The following is a 6,000-nucleotide window of genomic DNA, read 5'->3' as shown; positions in this document are numbered from 1 at the left end:
TTTACATTTAGGCATTTGGCAGACGATTTTATCCAAAGCGACTTATTGCTTTATCCTATACATTTTACATAGGTATTTGCAATCCCCTGGGATCGAACCCACAATCCTGCGTTTTTAGCGCAATGCTCTTACCACTGAGCTACAGGAAACGCTTTGTCATATAACACAATGCTGCACAATAAGAACAGGCCTTTCACATCTCAGGTCATCAAGCATCAAGCTTGAGGCTTCGGGAAGCTGTGGATAAGGGCCAGGGCTTGGCCACTATGAATTTATATCTGAGGGCCATGGAAACACATGCGAGTGTGTGCTTGTGTCAGCTTGACAGAAGAACACACTGCTCTTGTAATTCTGACAAGGGCTGTCAAAACTTGTCTACAACATTGATAGAAATTCAGCAAAATCTAGCAGCATCTAGAGCTGAGATTGCGAATTGTAACCAAAGGCTCAGTCCACCCCTCAATTTCGAAGCAGTACAGCGACCGACAAAAGATGGCGAATTCCATGTAAGGGGACCCGTGGTGTATGTAGATAGAAATAGTCATTCTAAGGTAATAAAAACCTAACACTCCATTATATTATGTTTTTATACACCACTGAAGACATAGTTATGTTTATTATATTGCATTACTGTCAATAGGTCCTCCAAGAAATTACACACTGGTCCTTTAAGTAGAACATTATTTGAGATATTTTACATAATTAAACATGTAAAAGATATATAAGCGTAAAAAATATAAGAATATAAAAGACCTTAAGTTTAAAGGGCAAGTTCACCCTTAAAAAAATCTATCATTTATTCACCCTCATGCTATTGAGAAACTGTTGGTGACTTTTTCTTCTGTGGAACACAAAAGAAAATATTTTGAGAAAGTGGTTTTGTGCCTATACACATTTTTTTACCAACAAAAGAAGTCAATGGGTGCAATTTGGTTAGCAAATGTCTTCAAAATATATTTTTTGCTCTGCAGAAGACAGGGAGTCATAGAGGTTTGGAATGACATGAGGTTAAGAAAATTATGATTTTTTATTTTGGGGTGAACTATACCTTAGTAAATGAAAGTTGTGAAAAATTAATTCACACATTGATCAGGTATTATAATGATCGTACTCTGGAAATTTATGAGCTATAAAATTTACAATTATTTATAAGAGAACACAACATAATATACTTTTTTTTACAGTAAGGTATTGTAATGCATTATAGGTCCAGTGTTTGAAATTTAGCAACATCTAGGAGTGAGGTTGCGAATTGCAACCAATGGCTCACTCCACATCAGAGGTTCCATTAAACTGTTAAACTTCCGTTTCATTGTCCATCATCTTGATGGACAGGCCCGTAAAAAAACATCATAATCTATTATTACCCATCACTAAATTGCAAGGTAGCATTACATGGTAATACGCATATTCATGATGTAATCTCGCTGTACTTACATTTACTCTCAGAACTTGATCTGTTTTATGATGCCTTAACATGCTCTCGGAAGTTCGATAATTCCCACTTCAACCTGGAAATCATTTATGGAAGGGTACTATTTTAATGTAAAAGGGGTCATATGGTGCGAAACGCCTTGTGTTACCAGAGAGGCGGGGGCAAAAACATGCGCGGTATGTGTCAAATACAGCGTTTTTAAAACCTTAAATCGTGTATACACATTACATTACATCTAAAACAAATTATAAAATTAGTTTTAGCCGTGTCATATGTCCCCTTTAAAGTCCCAGTGAAATAAAAAATTACAATGCATATTTTTTCATGAAATATTACAGTGTTTATTGTGAATATTTTATAGAGTAAATAAATAAATATTTAATATGAATTTGGACCATTTTTTAGTTAAAATTTGAGCATGCTCTTCTTCCCTGTAATGACTTTCCATCAAAAATGACGTATGTTAGACGGCTTGGATGGAGCCTCCATTAACTTCCCTTCCCCCTTCAACTGTCAGTCGGCTGCCAGTTCCTTTTTTTATTCATCCAATCAAATCGCAGAGAAAGAGAAAAGCCACGGCCATTATTTTTATCATTAGAATTTCACTTGAAAAAGCGTCAAAATACAGAAGTAAAACGATAGCAACTTCCGCTTCACAGGAACTTTAACAGATACTTGCATTGTTTTAATGCTACTTCATCATTAGTAAAACTAATGTATTAATGTTACTAAATCCAGACATTACTTTCAGGTTGAAGTGGGAACTTTCGAATTTCAAAGAGCACGTGAAGCCAGTTTTAATACAACTGAATGCCCAATAAAACCGTTGTTGTTAATATTCATTGATATATTTAATGTTTCTGTAAAATGATTATTCCAGACAAATAATTATGCTAATATGTCTGTCTAGTCAGTAACAATGACAGGTGTTGTAAACTGTGTTTTGTAAATTGGGTCAAGCTGGAGTTTGGTCATGAATGTGTTGCTTCTGCCGCTCTCTGAACAGAGAAGACGCCAAGAGAGACATTTTCCACTCACTGAAAGTTAAGGTTTACCCAAAAAGACGCTAGTTGCTATTCTGAAGTAACTCTGTAGACACCTCACCACTGAATGTGTGCTCGCGTCGCGGGGGTATGGGATGTATGGGAAAAACACGTCCCTTCGCGATCGTGTCCAGGACAGTGGTAGGAGCTCACGATCACGATCTCTGATGAAGAGTTACAAATTGCCCTTGTTGTAATCCGTCAAAATGACTGATGGCCTTCAGATATTTCCGTCACTGGTGCATCTGGTCAATGACGGAGAATCTTCGATTAACTGCTCCAACCTTCCCTTTCAAAACACAACTGCGGCTGACACAGAACAAACATGTTGTCATGTTCTCGCTTCTTTGTCGAAAGAGATAAGATATTTACAAAACACTGTTTTGTCTGTTTAGGACTACTGTAGAAACAACATGGGCGAATTCCATGCAGAGGACCCGTGGCGTATATAGATAGAAATAGATCATTCCAAGGTAATAAAAACACATGTGTCCTTATGTAATGTCTTTATACACCTCAGAAGACATAGTTTTGTACTGTATATTACATAGAATTTCTGTCAATAGATCCTCCAACAAATATCACACAGCACCTTTAAAAATTGTCCTTATAACATCATATAAATGCAGGCTTCATGCGTAACCATGTTGTTTACTGTGGTATAATCCCTACTGTTTCAAGTATACTTTTTAAGCACCTCGCACGATCCGGTACATACTGTAAACAAGCTAGTATTTCATCTCGAACAGACTCTGTTTCCACTCTTAAAGACCGGGATTTGTCTCTCACAGATTACAGATGGCACAATGTGTCTATAAAAGAGTGTTATGTACTGGAACGTGCTGTGTAACAGATCTATTGGATCGTCCTGTTTGCTCAGGGTGAGTCCCGGCACCCTGGGAGCACATTATCCACCTATTAAAGCCTTGTAATTATTTACCTTCCCCATCCTAAAGAAGGGCAACGTCTCTTAGATAAAGAAGAGCCTCTCGCAATGCAAGTGCTGTTTGAGAAGAGGCTGGAGAGGGTTTGAACAAGAATGACTACAGTTCCTCGCTGTTGTCAGAGCAAACATTCCTGAGCACAGGATCACAGCGATGGGTACACAAGCTCGCGATCACCACCCCCAGTACACACAAAGCAACAGCCCTGGCACACATCCAACCACACGTATATTTACACACAGGCATTCTTGTCCCCTGGCTGCAAAGGGCAGGTCCTGGTCTGGAGAGGGCACAGCAGTCATTCTGGACAATGAACACAATGACAATTAGGCAGCAACTGTCAAAGGCTGTAGGGTGTGTATCACCCTTCCCCAAGGTCATAACCCAATATTTGAGCAGGCCTGTGGGTGTGTTGACCACAGGATGGCCGGAGCAGCCGGTATGGTCGTGTCTTCGGTCATACCAAAAAGGAGGGTGTTCCCGCCCAAACAAGCAGGTGAATAAACATGGTCTCCAGAGTATCCATAGCAACAGCAGTGTTGTTGTAGGATTCGTACCCTGGGGACTCTGAGGCCTCGTGACTGTGTCTTGTGAGGACAAATGTGAAGGATAGTCTCCAGTTTATTTTGTGTAGGCTTACCTGTTACACGCCCTGGGCTAGGACCTCATATAAGGATGTTTATGCAAATTTGGTGTTGGTAAACATATGTTTTACCTAAAGATAGTTGAAACAAGATTTTAAGTTACTTTTGTAACATGTTTAAACAGGATATCCTGTAACTGGTCACTTTTTGCAAGTTAAATATTCTTAAATATTAATATAACATAAACATAAAAATATATCTATCTGTCATATTCTCTTTTATTAAATAATAGTAAACACGTTAAAACTATGGAATAAGACAAAGCTACTGTATAGAAATGTAGAAACTATATGAAATTACGTAGAATTTTTTTTAAATAAGAATTAAATTATCAAAAATAAAATGATATATATTATAGCATATTCGCCCCTTGCCTTAAATTTGAGTGAAGCTCTCTTCTCACTTTCTTTATCACCCAGGAATGCTTTTTAAAGAGTACATTAGGAATTTTATTTTATTGGTTGTTAAAGATGTAATGGTGGATAAATGATTACTTCTATATAAAACGGCTCCTAATCTAATTTGTTGTTAGCGCTGCAAAGCTACAGAGGAAACGCAACCAGCACCCAGACTTGTAAAGAATCTCAGTTTCAATGCAAAGGCTCTGCACTTGTTTGCAAAGGGCTTGAGCATCTGCTAAGATACCATTCTTGCCAATGAAGTAACGTCACCAGACTCCGTTTGGTGCTGACACACTATACCACTTACACAGTGAATGCGGCCCTTAGATTCCCCTGCGTTGTGGTGGCAAGCCCCTACAAGAGCCACTCCGCTTGGAAGGATCAGCCTGCCTGTGGTTACACTTTCATCCTGGCAACCGATCCCCCCCATCCCTTTTCCCTACCACACATCACTGTTTACCTAAAGGATGAGAGAGCTGAGCCAGGACCTCACCTGCTGCCCCCGAGGTTGCCATGAATACCCCAATAATCCCTCTAAGCCGATGCAAATTTGCCCGGCAGAAGCAGCGCTTCGTTGTTGATTGGCTTGCCACGATATCTGCCCTTATCTCCACATGAAAGTCTGCCTCGCTGGTCCCCGCTGTCTCAGAACCTTTCACAGAATGTTATGTTTGCTCCCAGACGGTCAAAACTGTGTTAAATTAAACCACTAACAGTAAGTGTTCGTGTCCTTTTATGAGAGGTAGAAAGAAACTGGCTTGTTTTGTCTTGTGAGTGGAAAAGAGAAACTGTTGGGATTATGGGGATTGAAATATAGATTCGCCATTGGGAATCTATTACACAGTCTCATCTCCTCAACAAAGGGTTTAATTCATTTATGACAATCCAGGCTGGGAGACAGTGAGGTCATCTTATTGATTTTTCCCACTTTTCCTATTCATATGAATGGTGAAAAAGGAAGGAAGAAAGTCCTGACCAAACAAATGACACAAGAAACTGAATCATGGATCTATTCAACTTTTCCCATAAGCTTTAAGGATAAGTGCGTCACAACCAGTGGCTAATATCTATGCTAAACAGTTATAGTAATTTATGGCTTGCCTGAGTTGTACGCGAGGGGGTTGGGGAAGAAATAACTGACCTTTGTAGCCTTGCCCAAAATCCCCATGGGCCTTATTCAGATGGGGAAGGGACCCCACAGTAGCAATGGGAAGATGCCTCAAACATAATGCACACAATGGCCAATTGTACCGTGATTTCTCTCCTCCACAGAAAGCAAAGAGCCCAAGGGACAGTAAAGGGTGAATGACAAGATGACACTCGGTGATGAAGGGGTGTCGACTCAGCAATCGAGAGGGGAAATAAGATCTCACTCGGAGATACACAAACCCATGAGTTTAAGATACAAAGCTAAAGTCGCTGGGCATTTTTACAGTAATAAAATTGGTAGTGTTAAACTAGAGTATTGTCATCATAAAAGTACAAAACATAGATTTGTTGTTTCCTGCAAAATCTTAGAAAAAGACCAGGTGA

This window comes from Triplophysa dalaica, chromosome 6, assembly GCF_015846415.1.
Source record: "Triplophysa dalaica isolate WHDGS20190420 chromosome 6, ASM1584641v1, whole genome shotgun sequence".
In the NCBI taxonomy this organism is placed as follows: domain Eukaryota; kingdom Metazoa; phylum Chordata; class Actinopteri; order Cypriniformes; family Nemacheilidae; genus Triplophysa; species Triplophysa dalaica.
Note: the sequence above shows the minus strand (reverse complement) of the source record.